Below are 12,925 nucleotides of genomic sequence, written 5' to 3' on the forward strand. Positions count from 1 at the left end.
TTAGGGGAACATCATATATCCCTAGAAACTTGGCAAAACGAACCAAAACCGAATAAGAAAAAACGAGCGAGTCGGAATAAGATAGTTGTATTCGTGTGGTGTAATATATGTAATATAGTGTGCTTATGCTTTATGATATATGTAAAAATTGCTTGTATTAATAAGTATTTTTTTATGAATCTAACTCTTGTCTATTTTACAGTTTAAAAACACAAAATGGATAGACAACCCAATATTTTAAGAGACCTACCCGGAGACATGATTGATGAAATCTTGTCTAGAGTCGATCAGAATTCCTCGGCACAACTATTTAAGGCGAGATCAGTTTGTAAGACATTCGAAGAACGTTCCAAGAATATCTTGGTTTATAAGAGACTTTCGTTTGAAAGATGGGGGATATCACATTGGGAAACCCATAAGTTACGATGTGTTTACTTTGACGCATATATTGCGGGGAACCCAAATGCTATTTTACGCAACGGGTTAAGAAATTATTTTGACTCAATGTATCCGAATATAGGACTTCATGATTTAGAAAAAGCGACTAACATGCAACATAAAGAAGCATGCTATGCTTACGGGTTAGTAATGTTCGCTTCTCACCAAAGTGAGAAAAAGAACATCGGGCTACAACTATTAAACAAAACGTTCCCATAAGTGACAGAGTCGGTAATTGGGGTAAGAAATGAGGTTTTTAGATTGTTACGGGACTGTTGGACATTACGTAACCCTCGTCCCTTTGACAACGTTACAACACGCTGTCTTATCAACAGCCATAACGGTTATGTTCCACAAGACCATGGATGGGAAGTAATCCTAGTAAAACCATAATGCATGACTTGTTTCTGGACGTATGAATTACGTGTCTTTATTGCCTTTGCTGAACGACTTGTGTACTAGCTAGAATTATCTTCACAACCATCTTGTATCAAATTTATTGTGTGCTATATTTCATGCTATATGTAAAATAAGCGGTATTGTAAGTTTGTAAAATATTGTGTAAAAGTTTGAACGCGAAATATTATTATAATCAGTTTTTCATATAGAATTGTAGTAGTTGAATTGTATATTAGCTACTAAGTATGAACTTAACGGGTAGGTACTACCCGAATTTAAACTTATAAAACGCTAATATGAAGAAAAAGCTTTTATAAATGAGTTCATATTATGCTACGAAATACTATTAACTACACTTAATATTCTGTATGATTAGCTTGTTCCATTTGACTATTTTGAAGGAAATGGCACCGACTACTCGACACACCGTGAATATGAATGAAGAGGAATTCCGTACTTTTCTAGCTTCAAACATAGCCGCAGTACAGGCTGCGCTACATACAAACAATAACCTTGGATCTAGCAGTACAGGAAATCGTGTAGGATGCACCTACAAAGAATTCACTGCCTGCAAACCTTTGGAATTTGATGGAACCGAAGGACCGATCGGATTGAAACGGTGGACCGAGAAGGTCGAATCGGTGTTTGCCATAAGTAAGTGTACTGAAGAGGACAAAGTGAAGTACGCTACGCATACCTTCACAGGTTCTGCATTAACATGGTGGAATATCTATCTAGAGCAAGTGGGACAAGACGATGCGTACGCACTACCGTGGTCAGCATTCAAGCACATGATGAACGAGAAGTACCGTCCCAGAACTGAGGTCAATAAGCTCAAGACAGAACTTAGAGGGTTACGAACCCAAGGATTTGATATTACCACGTACGAAAGACGATTCACAGAATTGTGCCTATTGTGTCCGGGAGCATTCGAAGATGAGGAAGAGAAGAACGACGCGTTTGTGAAAGGATTACCGGAAAGAATCCAAGAAGATATAAGTTCACACGAGCCCGCCTCCATACAACAGGCATGTAGAATGGCTCACAAACTAGTGAACCAGATTGAAGAAAGAATTAAAGAACAGACTGCTGAAGAGGCCAATGTGAAGCAAGTCAAAAGAAAGTGGGAGGAAAACGGTGATAAGAATCACCAATACAACAACAACAGCAATTACAACAATAATCGCAACAATTATCCCAATAATCGCAACATCAATCGTAACTACAACAAACGGCCCAACAACAACAACAACAATAACAACAACAACATCAACTACAACAATCATCCCAACAACAATAATAACCGCAACAACAACAACAATCAGAAGCAGCTATGCCAAAGGTGTGAAAAGTATCACTCGGGGTTCTGCACCAAATTTTGCAACAAGTGTAAAAGAAATGGTCATAGCGCGGCGAAGTGTGAGGTCTACGGACCAGGGGTTAATAGAACGAAAGGAACAAATGGTGTCGGAACAAGTAATGGCGGAGCAAGTAGTGTCGGAGCAAGTTATGCCAATGTAATTTGTTATAAATGTGGAAAACCGGGCCACATTATTAGAAATTGCCCGAACCAGGAGAACACGAATGGACAAGGCCGCGGAAGAGTTTTCAATATTAATGCGGCAGAGGCACAGGAAGACCCGGAGCTTGTTACGGGTACGTTTCTTATTGACAATAAATCTGCTTACGTTTTATTTGATTCGGGTGCGGATAGAAGCTATATGAGTAGAGATTTTTGTGCTAAATTAAGTTGTCCATTGACGCCTTTGGATAGTAAATTTTTACTCGAATTAGCAAATGGTAAATTAATTTCAGCAGATAATATATGTCGGAATCGAGAAATTAAACTGGTTAGCGAAACATTTAAGATTGATTTGATACCAGTAGAGTTAGGGAGTTTTGATGTGATAATCGGTATGGACTGGTTGAAAGAAGTGAAAGCAGAGATCGTTTGTTACAAAAATGCAATTCGCATTATACGAGAAAAAGGAAAACCCTTAATGGTGTACGGAGAAAAGGGCAACACGAAGCTACATCTTATTAGTAATTTGAAGGCACAAAAACTAATAAGAAAAGGTTGCTATGCTGTTCTAGCACACGTCGAGAAAGTACAAACTGAAGAAAAGAGCATCAATGATGTTCCCATTGCAAAAGAATTTCCCGATGTATTTCTGAAAGAATTATCGGGATTACCCCCACATCGATCCGTTGAATTTCAAATAGATCTTGTACCAGGAGCTGCACCAATAGCTCGTGCTCCTTACAGACTCGCACCCAGCGAGATGAAAGAACTACAAAGCCAATTACAAGAACTTTTAGAGCGTGGTTTCATTCGACCAAGCACATCACCGTGGGGAGCTCCTGTTTTGTTTGTCATGAAGAAAGATGGTACATTCAGGTTGTGTATCGACTACCGAGAGTTGAACAAACTTACCATCAAGAACCGCTACCCACTATCGAGAATCGATGACTTATTTGATCAACTACAAGGCTCGTCTGTTTATTCAAAGATTGACTTACGTTCCGGGTATCATCAAATGCGGGTGAAAGAAGATGATATTCCAAAGACTGCTTTCAGAACACGTTACGGTCATTACGAGTTTATGGTCATGCCGTTTGGTTTAACTAATGCACCAGCTGTGTTCATGGACCCTATGAACCGAGTGTGTGGACCATACCTTGACAAGTTTGTCATTGTTTTCATTGATGACATACTTATTTACTCAAAGAGTGACCAAGAACACGGTGAACATTTGAGAAAGGTGTTAGAAGTATTGAGGAAGGAAGAATTGTACGCTAAGTTTTCAAAGTGTGCATTTTGGTTGGAAGAAGTTCAATTCCTCGGTCACATAGTGAATAAAGAAGGTATTAAGGTGGATCCGGCAAAGATAGAAACTGTTGAAAAGTGGGAAACCCCGAAAACTCCGAAACACATACGCCAGTTTTTAGGACTAGCTGGTTACTACAGAAGGTTCATCCAAGACTTTTCCAGAATAGCAAAACCCTTGACTGCATTAACGCATAAAGGGAAGAAATTTGAATGGAATGATGAACAAGAGAAAGCGTTTCAGTTATTGAAGAAAAAGCTAACTACGGCACCTATATTATCATTGCCTGATGGGAATGATGATTTTGTGATTTATTGTGACGCATCAAAGCAAGGTCTCGGTTGTGTATTAATGCAACAAACGAAGGTGATTGCTTATGCGTCTAGACAATTGAAGATTCACGAACAAAATTATACGACGCATGATTTGGAATTAGGCGCGGTTGTTTTTGCATTAAAGACTTGGAGGCACTACTTATATGGGGTCAAAAGTATTATATATACCGACCACAAAAGTCTTCAACACATATTTACTCAGAAACAACTGAATATGAGGCAGCGTAGGTGGATTGAATTATTGAATGATTACGACTTTGAGATTCGTTACCACCCGGGGAAGGCAAATGTGGTAGCCGATGCCTTGAGCAGGAAGGACAGAGAACCCATTCGAGTAAAATCTATGAATATAATGATTCATAATAACCTTACTACTCAAATAAAGGAGGCGCAACAAGGAGTTTTAAAAGCGGGAAATTTAAAGGATGAAATACCCAAAGGATCGGAGAAGCATCTTAATATTCGGGAAGACGGAACCCGGTATAGGGCTGAAAGGATTTGGGTACCAAAATTTGGAGATATGAGAGAAATGGTACTTAGAGAAGCTCATAAAACCAGATACTCAATACATCCTGGAACGGGGAAGATGTACAAGGATCTCAAGAAACATTTTTGGTGGTCGGGTATGAAAGCCGATGTTGCTAAATACGTAGGAGAATGTTTGATGTGTTCTAAGGTCAAAGCTGAGCATCAGAAACCATCAGGTCTACTTCAACAACCCGAAATCCCGGAATGGAAATGGGAAAACATTACCATGGATTTCATCACTAAATTGCCAAGGACTGCAAGTGGTTTTGATACTATTTGGGTAATAGTTGATCGTCTCACCAAATCAGCACACTTCCTGCCAATAAGAGAAGATGACAAGATGGAGAAGTTAGCACGACTGTATTTGAAGGAAGTCATCTCCAGACATGGAATACCAATCTCTATTATCTCTGATAGGGATGGCAGATTTATTTCAAGATTCTGGCAGACATTACAGCAAGCATTAGGAACTCGTCTAGACATGAGTACTGCCTATCATCCACAAACTGATGGGCAGAGCGAAAGGACGATACAAACGCTTGAAGACATGCTACGAGCATGTGTTATTGATTTCGGAAACAGTTGGGATTGACATCTACCATTAGCAGAATTTTCCTACAACAACAGCTACCATTCAAGCATTGAGATGGCGCCGTTTGAAGCACTTTATGGTAGAAAGTGCAGGTCTCCGATTTGTTGGAGTGAAGTGGGGGATAGACAAATTACGGGTTCGGAGATTATACAAGAAACTACCGAGAAGATCATCCAAATTCAACAACGGTTGAAAACCGCCCAAAGTCGACAAAAGTGCTACGCTGACATTAAAAGAAAAGATATAGAATTTGAAATTGGAGAGATGGTCATGCTTAAAGTTGCACCTTGGAAAGGCGTTGTTCGATTTGGTAAACGAGGGAAATTAAATCCAAGGTATATTGGACCATTAAAGATTATTGATCGTGTCGGACCAGTAGCTTACCGACTTGAGTTACCTCAACAACTCGCAGCTGTACATAACACTTTCCACGTCTCGAATTTAAAGAAATGTTTTGCTAAAGAAGATCTCACTATTCCGTTAGATGAAATCCAAATCAACGAAAAACTTCAATTCATTGAAGAACCCGTCGAAATAATGGATCGTGAGGTTAAGAGACTTAAACAAAACAAGATACCGATTGTTAAGGTTCGATGGAATGCTCGTAGAGGACCCGAGTTCACCTGGGAGCGTGAAGATCAGATGAAGAAGAAATACTCGCATTTATTTCCAGAAGATACGTCAACACCTCCAACTGCTTAAAATTTCGGGACGAAATTTATTTAACGGGTAGGTACTGTAGTGACCCGAACTTTTCCATGTTTATATATATATTAAATGAAATTGTTATTTACATAATTAAGTGTTTCCAACATGTTAAGCAATCAAACTTGTTAAGACTTGATTAATTGAAATAGGTTTCATATAGACAATTGACCACCCAAGTTGAACGGTGATTCACAAACGTTAAAACTTGTAATCACTAGAACATAGTTTAGTTAATTCTAAACTTGTTCGCAAACAAAAGTTAATCCTTCTAACTTGACTTTTAAAATAAACTATACACATGTTCTATATCTATATGATATGCTAACTTAATGATTTAAAACCTGGAAACACGAACAACACCGTAAAACCGGATTTACGCCGTCGTAGTAACACCGCGGGCTGTTTTGGGTTAGTTAATTAAAAACTATGATAAACTTTGATTTAAAAGTTGTTATTCTGAGAAAATAATTTTTATTATGAACATGAAACTATATCCAAAAATTATGGTTAAACTCAAAGTGGAAGTATGTTTTCTAAAATGGTCATCTAGACGTCGTTCTTTCGACTGAAATGACTACCTTTACAAAAATGACTTGTAACTTATTTTTCCGACTATAAACCTATACTTTTTCTGTTTAGATTCATAAAATAGAGTTCAATATGAAACCATAGCAATTTGATTCACTCAAAACGGATTTAAAATGAAGAAGTTATGGGTAAAACAAGATTGGATAATTTTTCTCATTTTAGCTACGTGAAAATTGGTAACAAATCTATTCCAACCATAACTTAATCAACTTGTATTGTATATTATGTAATCTTGAGATATCATAGACACGTATACAATGTTTCGACCTATCATGTCGACACATCTATATATATTTCGGAACAACCATAGACACTCTATATGTGAATGTTGGAGTTAGCTATACAGGGTTGAGGTTGATTCCAAAATATATATAGTTTGAGTTGTGATCAATACTGAGATACGTATACACTGGGTCGTGAATTGATTCAAGATAATATTTATCGATTTATTTCTGTACATCTAACTGTGGACAACTAGTTGTAGGTTACTAACGAGGACAGCTGACTTAATAAACTTAAAACATCAAAATATATTAAAAGTGTTGTAAATATATTTTGAACATACTTTGATATACATGTATATATTGTTATAGGTTCGTGAATCAACCAGTGGCCAAGTCTTACTTCCCGACGAAGTAAAAATCTGTGAAAGTGAGTTATAGTCCCACTTTTAAAATATAATATTTTTGGGATGAGAATACATGCAGGTTTTATAAATGATTTACAAAATTGACACAAGTACGTGAAACTACATTCTATGGTTGAATTATCGAAATCAAATATGCCCCTTTTTATTAAGTCTGGTAATCTATGAATTAGGGAACAGACACCCTAATTGACGCGAATCCTAAAGATAGATCTATTGGGCCTAACAAACCCCATCCAAAGTACCGGATGCTTTAGTACTTCGAAATTTATATCATATCCGAAGGGTGTCCCGGAATGATGGGGATATTCTTATATATGCATCTTGTTAATGTCGGTTACCAGGTGTTCACCATATGAATGATTTTTATCTCTATGTATGGGATGTGTATTGAAATATGAAATCTTGTGGTCTATTATTATGATTTGATATATATAGGTTAAACCTATAACTCACCAACATTTTTGTTGACGTTTTAAGCATGTTTATTCTCAGGTGATTATTAAGAGCTTTCGCTGTCGCATACTTAAATAAGGACAAGATTTGGAGTCCATGCTTGTATGATATTGTGTAAAAACTGCATTCAAGAAACTTATTTTGTTGTAACATATTTGTATTGTAAACCATTATGTAATGGTCGTGTGTAAACAGGATATTTTAGATTATCATTATTTGATAATCTACGTAAAGCTTTTTAAACCTTTATTGATGAAATAAAGGTTATGGTTTGTTTTAAAATGAATGCAGTCTTTGAAAAACGTCTCATATAGAGGTCAAAACCTCGCAACGAAATCAATTAATATGGAACGTTTTTAATCAATAAGAACGGGACATTTCACGGACCCCCTTGTTCCCTATCTATACCTAAATACTCTCCAATGAGAGTAACAAAAATGCCTCCTCCTATTATTCCCCCGTCCTGTATACCTTCCACCATTTTGGACAGATAAAAACCAACACAGTAGGGGATATTCACAAAGCCTCTAGTGTCTCGAATGCACTTAAGGTAAAATAAATCGTGTAGGGTCATTTTCTCCTTGTTGTTACCTCTTTGTGTAATCGAGTTTGCAAAGAATCTATGTATTATACGAAGCTTGGCTTTATTAATATCTAAATAGGAGTGTCTTCCCCCCCGCGTAAAAACATTATAATTTGACATATGCCTCCAGATGGCGTTAGCGTCAAAATTTCTATCTACCCTTTCACCATGATAAATCAAATTTGTACAATCAGGTGATAGTAATTCAGCGGGAGTGTAAATCTGTAAAGCCCTGGCCATGTCCAGCGTGGACATCCTGTACATCCTACGGCCAAGTAAAAATCTAAGAAAACTCTTATCGTCTAACCTATCTACATCCTTATTTAAAGCTATAGTACTTATTAGTTCAACACACCACTCCTTATATACATGCCTACGAGTGGTAAATAAACGTTCCCAATCGAAAAAAGAAGAGCTGTCATACCTTTGGATTAGATGCTGCCTAACTAGATTAGCTAGGTGGACCCTTTCCAAAGGCTCCCAATCTATTATCCTTGGTACTTCTACATTTTTGGTCCAAAGCTTAAATTTGTTACTTTGGTACGTCGGGTAATCTCTCCAACTTCTATCAAACCTTAGATTGGGGTGTAACTCTTGTTCATGAATTTTTGAGTATTCTATTACATGGTGAATGGGAAATACTACGTAGGCAATAAAAAATTGTGGTTCTGGTTCATAGTATGACACGTGTTGATCATAATGTTGTTGTTATTCTGGTTGTTGTTCCGGTTCGTGATATTGCATCTCTGGCTGTGGTTCCGGATCAGGTTGCCTAGACGATGATGCACCGTCCGTATCTGTAGTTCTCTGCAAAACACATTAAACACAAAATTTGTGCATCCAAATATGCATTAGTGTTAGCAAAATAACAAATTAATACAATTACAATAACATGTTTAATCCATATTAAACTTATACTCATTTTCATATTTTTATCAATTCTACAATTTTTCAAATAAGCATATATGAAAATGTATACAAAGTTCATAAGCATTCAACTTAAGTAACATGTTAAAATAACCATTACTAGCAATTAAACAAGTTTCAAATGGCATTTACATCAATTTAATCAAGTTCATGAATTTTAGACTTAAAAAGTCCACTTTGATGTTCAAAAATCATGTTTAGGATCAAAGTTTGGATCATTTAGCAACCTAAACATGTTACACTACTTAATTTAGCAATAATCCATAACAAAAATCGACCATAACCTGTTTATATCAAAAATCCCCAAATTGCTCAAGAACACAAACCCTAGATTTCTAAAATTTTTGAAGTTTAAGGCTTCAAATCATGTTAAAAAGCATCAATCTAGGTTATACATGCATAATATACTAACAATTTAACTCTAATTACACTAGAAATTATCAAACTAAGATTATTGCAATTAATTGAAATTATAACAAAAATTAGGAAATTTAGGAGTTTAGGGGTGAAATTTTTACCTTTTTGCTTCCCCATCTGAGAAAAGGCATGATTATAGCGGTTTATAGAACGAAATTTGGTTGATTTTGATGAAAAATTGATGATTTTAGGGGTGTTTGTGTGTATGTGTTCGTGGATGTGTGTGTGTGTGAAAGTGGAACAGAGAGCAGCTCGCTGGGACTTTGTAATCTGTCCAGAGTTTTTAGGCCATGCGACCGCATGACTTTGAAGGCCAAACCCCATGCGATCGCATGGGGTGTATTTTCCTTTTATATATATATATATATATATATATATATATATATATATATATATATATATATATATATATATATATATATATATATATATATATAAACCTTTATCTTGTAAAACACTTAATTAATTTAATTTTAAAAATTTGTTTCTTTTTAGAATGAGGGCGTTTCGGTACGTTGACCTAGTTCGTCCCTCTACAAAATTTTAAAAGTTGTCATTTTAAAGCGATTGTTTTAAAAGCAAATATTTTTGGGGTTTTTTTTAATGTTTTTGGCATACTTTAAATCAATAAGATTATAATAAATGATAATAAAATTCCACGTCCAGCCCTCGGGTAAAGCAATTTCGGTTCCATAACCTAGTCTTCAACTCACGACGAATTTTAAATATCAAATTTTTAGCTTAATGAAACAACGTAAATTTTGTTTTTAAATTCACACCAAACTTAAATTTAAAATGGATAATAAAATTTCATACAAATATCATTAATATTTAAATATATTAGTTTTACAAATTTATATTAAAAATATTAGTTTTTAAGATATTTACAAACTAAAATATATTGGTTTTAAAAATTTACAATAATAATTTAATATATATATATATATTAATTTTAATAACAAGGTAAAAATAAAATTAAAAATCTTTTTGGTCTTTTATCCCACTTAAATCAATCAAATATTATCAAAAATATACGCCCCTCTTTTGGGTAAAGTAATTTCGTCTATTTTACCTAGTTTTACTCCTGACGAATTTCTGAAATATTTTGGATTGATTGATTAAAGATATTTATACCTTATGAATAAACGGTAAATTTCGCAGTGATGTAATAAATTTTTGTATGATATCAATAATTTCGGTTTCGCATACCTAACTTTATTGAATATCAATTTAATACTTTATAACGAACGATTCAGCGTTTATTATCAAAAGGTTAAAAGCTATAAATAAAAACAAATAAAAACTGTACATACTTACCTGCGAGATAGAATTCTCAGAGACCTGCTTTAGTCGACTCATAGGAGAGTCGTGTGATTTGGTTTTCCATAGCTACATAAGTGTAACCTCGATTCTTTAATAACTTTCTTCTAAACATATGAACGGTCCTTCTCTGCATAAAGTAACGAAATCGGTATTTAAATATGTTTGATTGTTCGAACATTTACCTTCGTGTGACCATTTTACGCATTTATGACATCTTTCAAGGTGTCGTGCTCTTCTTTTTGTTGCGGATTTTGATTTTCCTTTACCAAAATGTATCTTATGATGATTCTTCCTGAGTTCTTTCCTCACTTCGTCCATTTTGCCTCTTATGAATGATACCAGTTCACTCAGGAAGATGTTATTATTACGTTTAGTAATCATAGCGTGTAGTAGTAGACCATGGTTCAAATCAAAGTAATTCTTCATCTCGTAAAACCTAAAAAAAATAAAAATTCAGAATGGGGGGAGAAAACTAGTTCTTTAGGGTCTGCTAGGGAAAGACCATTCGGATTCTATTTTCGAGAACTACACGAAAACAGAACATCTTACTCTAACAGAAATTCATATTACCCTTAAAAGATTCGAATCTTCCCACACTTAGTTAGCTGTGGTGTCGAAATTGTGATTAACTTCATCTTCAACTTCCATTGGATTATCTATGTAATGTTTAACTCTGTGACCATTAACCTTAAATTCAATCCCATTTGAATTTATTAACTCTACTATTCCGTATGAGAAAACTCTTTTGACTATGAATGGTCCAGACCATCTGATAATGCTAAAAACGAACATATATTTCATAGCATTATCCCTCAAGAAAGACAAGCTTTTAGTTGCAAATGTTCTATTTACAAGTGATATTCGTTTAAATAATAAAAGGTGAAGACAAAAGACAGATTCGACGAATTGAAGACGCAAATGACCAAAAAGCTAAAAAGTACAAAGTATAATCAAAGTGGTTCAATTTATTGATGAGAAACGTCTCAAAATTACAAGAGTACGAGCCGCAAAACGCAATGTACAAGATATTAAATTGTACTCAAGGACGTTCAAAAATCCAGAATCGGGACCAGAGTTAACTCTCAACGCTCGACGCAACGGACTAAAAATTACAAGTCAACTATGCACATGAATATAATATAACATATAATTAATTCTTAAAATTATTTATATATTATATTATTTAATAAAACCGTCGGCAAGAAGAAAACAATCGAATGTGAGCTGTAATCCCAGGCCATGCGATCGCATGGCCAGCAAGAACAATTTCCATGCGATCGTATGGCAAGAAGTTGGTGGCCACATCCTATAAATTTCGCAGTTTTTGGTCGAACTAAAAACATCTTTTCTCTATCTCTCTATCTCACGTAATATATATAAATAAATAAATATATATATATATATATATATATATATATATATATATATATATATATATATATATATATATATATATATATATATATATATATATTATAATTTTAATTTTAATTTTAATTTTAATTTTAATAATAATAAGGGTATGTTAGCGAATGTTGTAAGGGTGTAAGTCGAAATTCTGTCCATGTAATGCTACGCTATTATTAATCATTGTAAGTTATGTTCAACCTTTTTAAATTAATGTCTCGTAGCTAAGTTATTATTATGCTTATTTATATTAAAGTAATCGTGATGTTGGGCTAAATATTAAAGACGGGGTAATTGGGCTTTGTACCATAATTGGGGTTTGGACAAAAGAACGACACTTGTGGAAACTAGACTATGGGCTATTAATGGGCTTTATATTTGTTTAATTAAATGATAGTTTGTTAATTTTATATAAAGATTTACAATTGGACGTACCTATAAATAACCATATACACTCGATCGGACACGATGGGCGTGATATTTATAAGTACTAATAATCGTTCATTTAACCGGACACGGGAATGGATTAATAGTCAATGGACTTTGTAACATCCCGCGTTTTTCCGTTAAATTTAATTTTAACACCGTCTTTTTTTTTTAAACATAATCCTTCGTATTTAAATTTAATAGTTTCCGTGAGTAACGTTCATTATATTTCCGCTATTTAATTTTGACATCACCCGTTTACTCGAGCGTTTTAAAAATATTCGATCGGTTAAATCCCGCACCCGCTTTGAAACTCGAGGGACC

Source organism: Rutidosis leptorrhynchoides, chromosome 1 (genome assembly GCF_046630445.1).
Source record: "Rutidosis leptorrhynchoides isolate AG116_Rl617_1_P2 chromosome 1, CSIRO_AGI_Rlap_v1, whole genome shotgun sequence".
NCBI classification, from domain to species: Eukaryota; Viridiplantae; Streptophyta; class Magnoliopsida; order Asterales; family Asteraceae; genus Rutidosis; species Rutidosis leptorrhynchoides.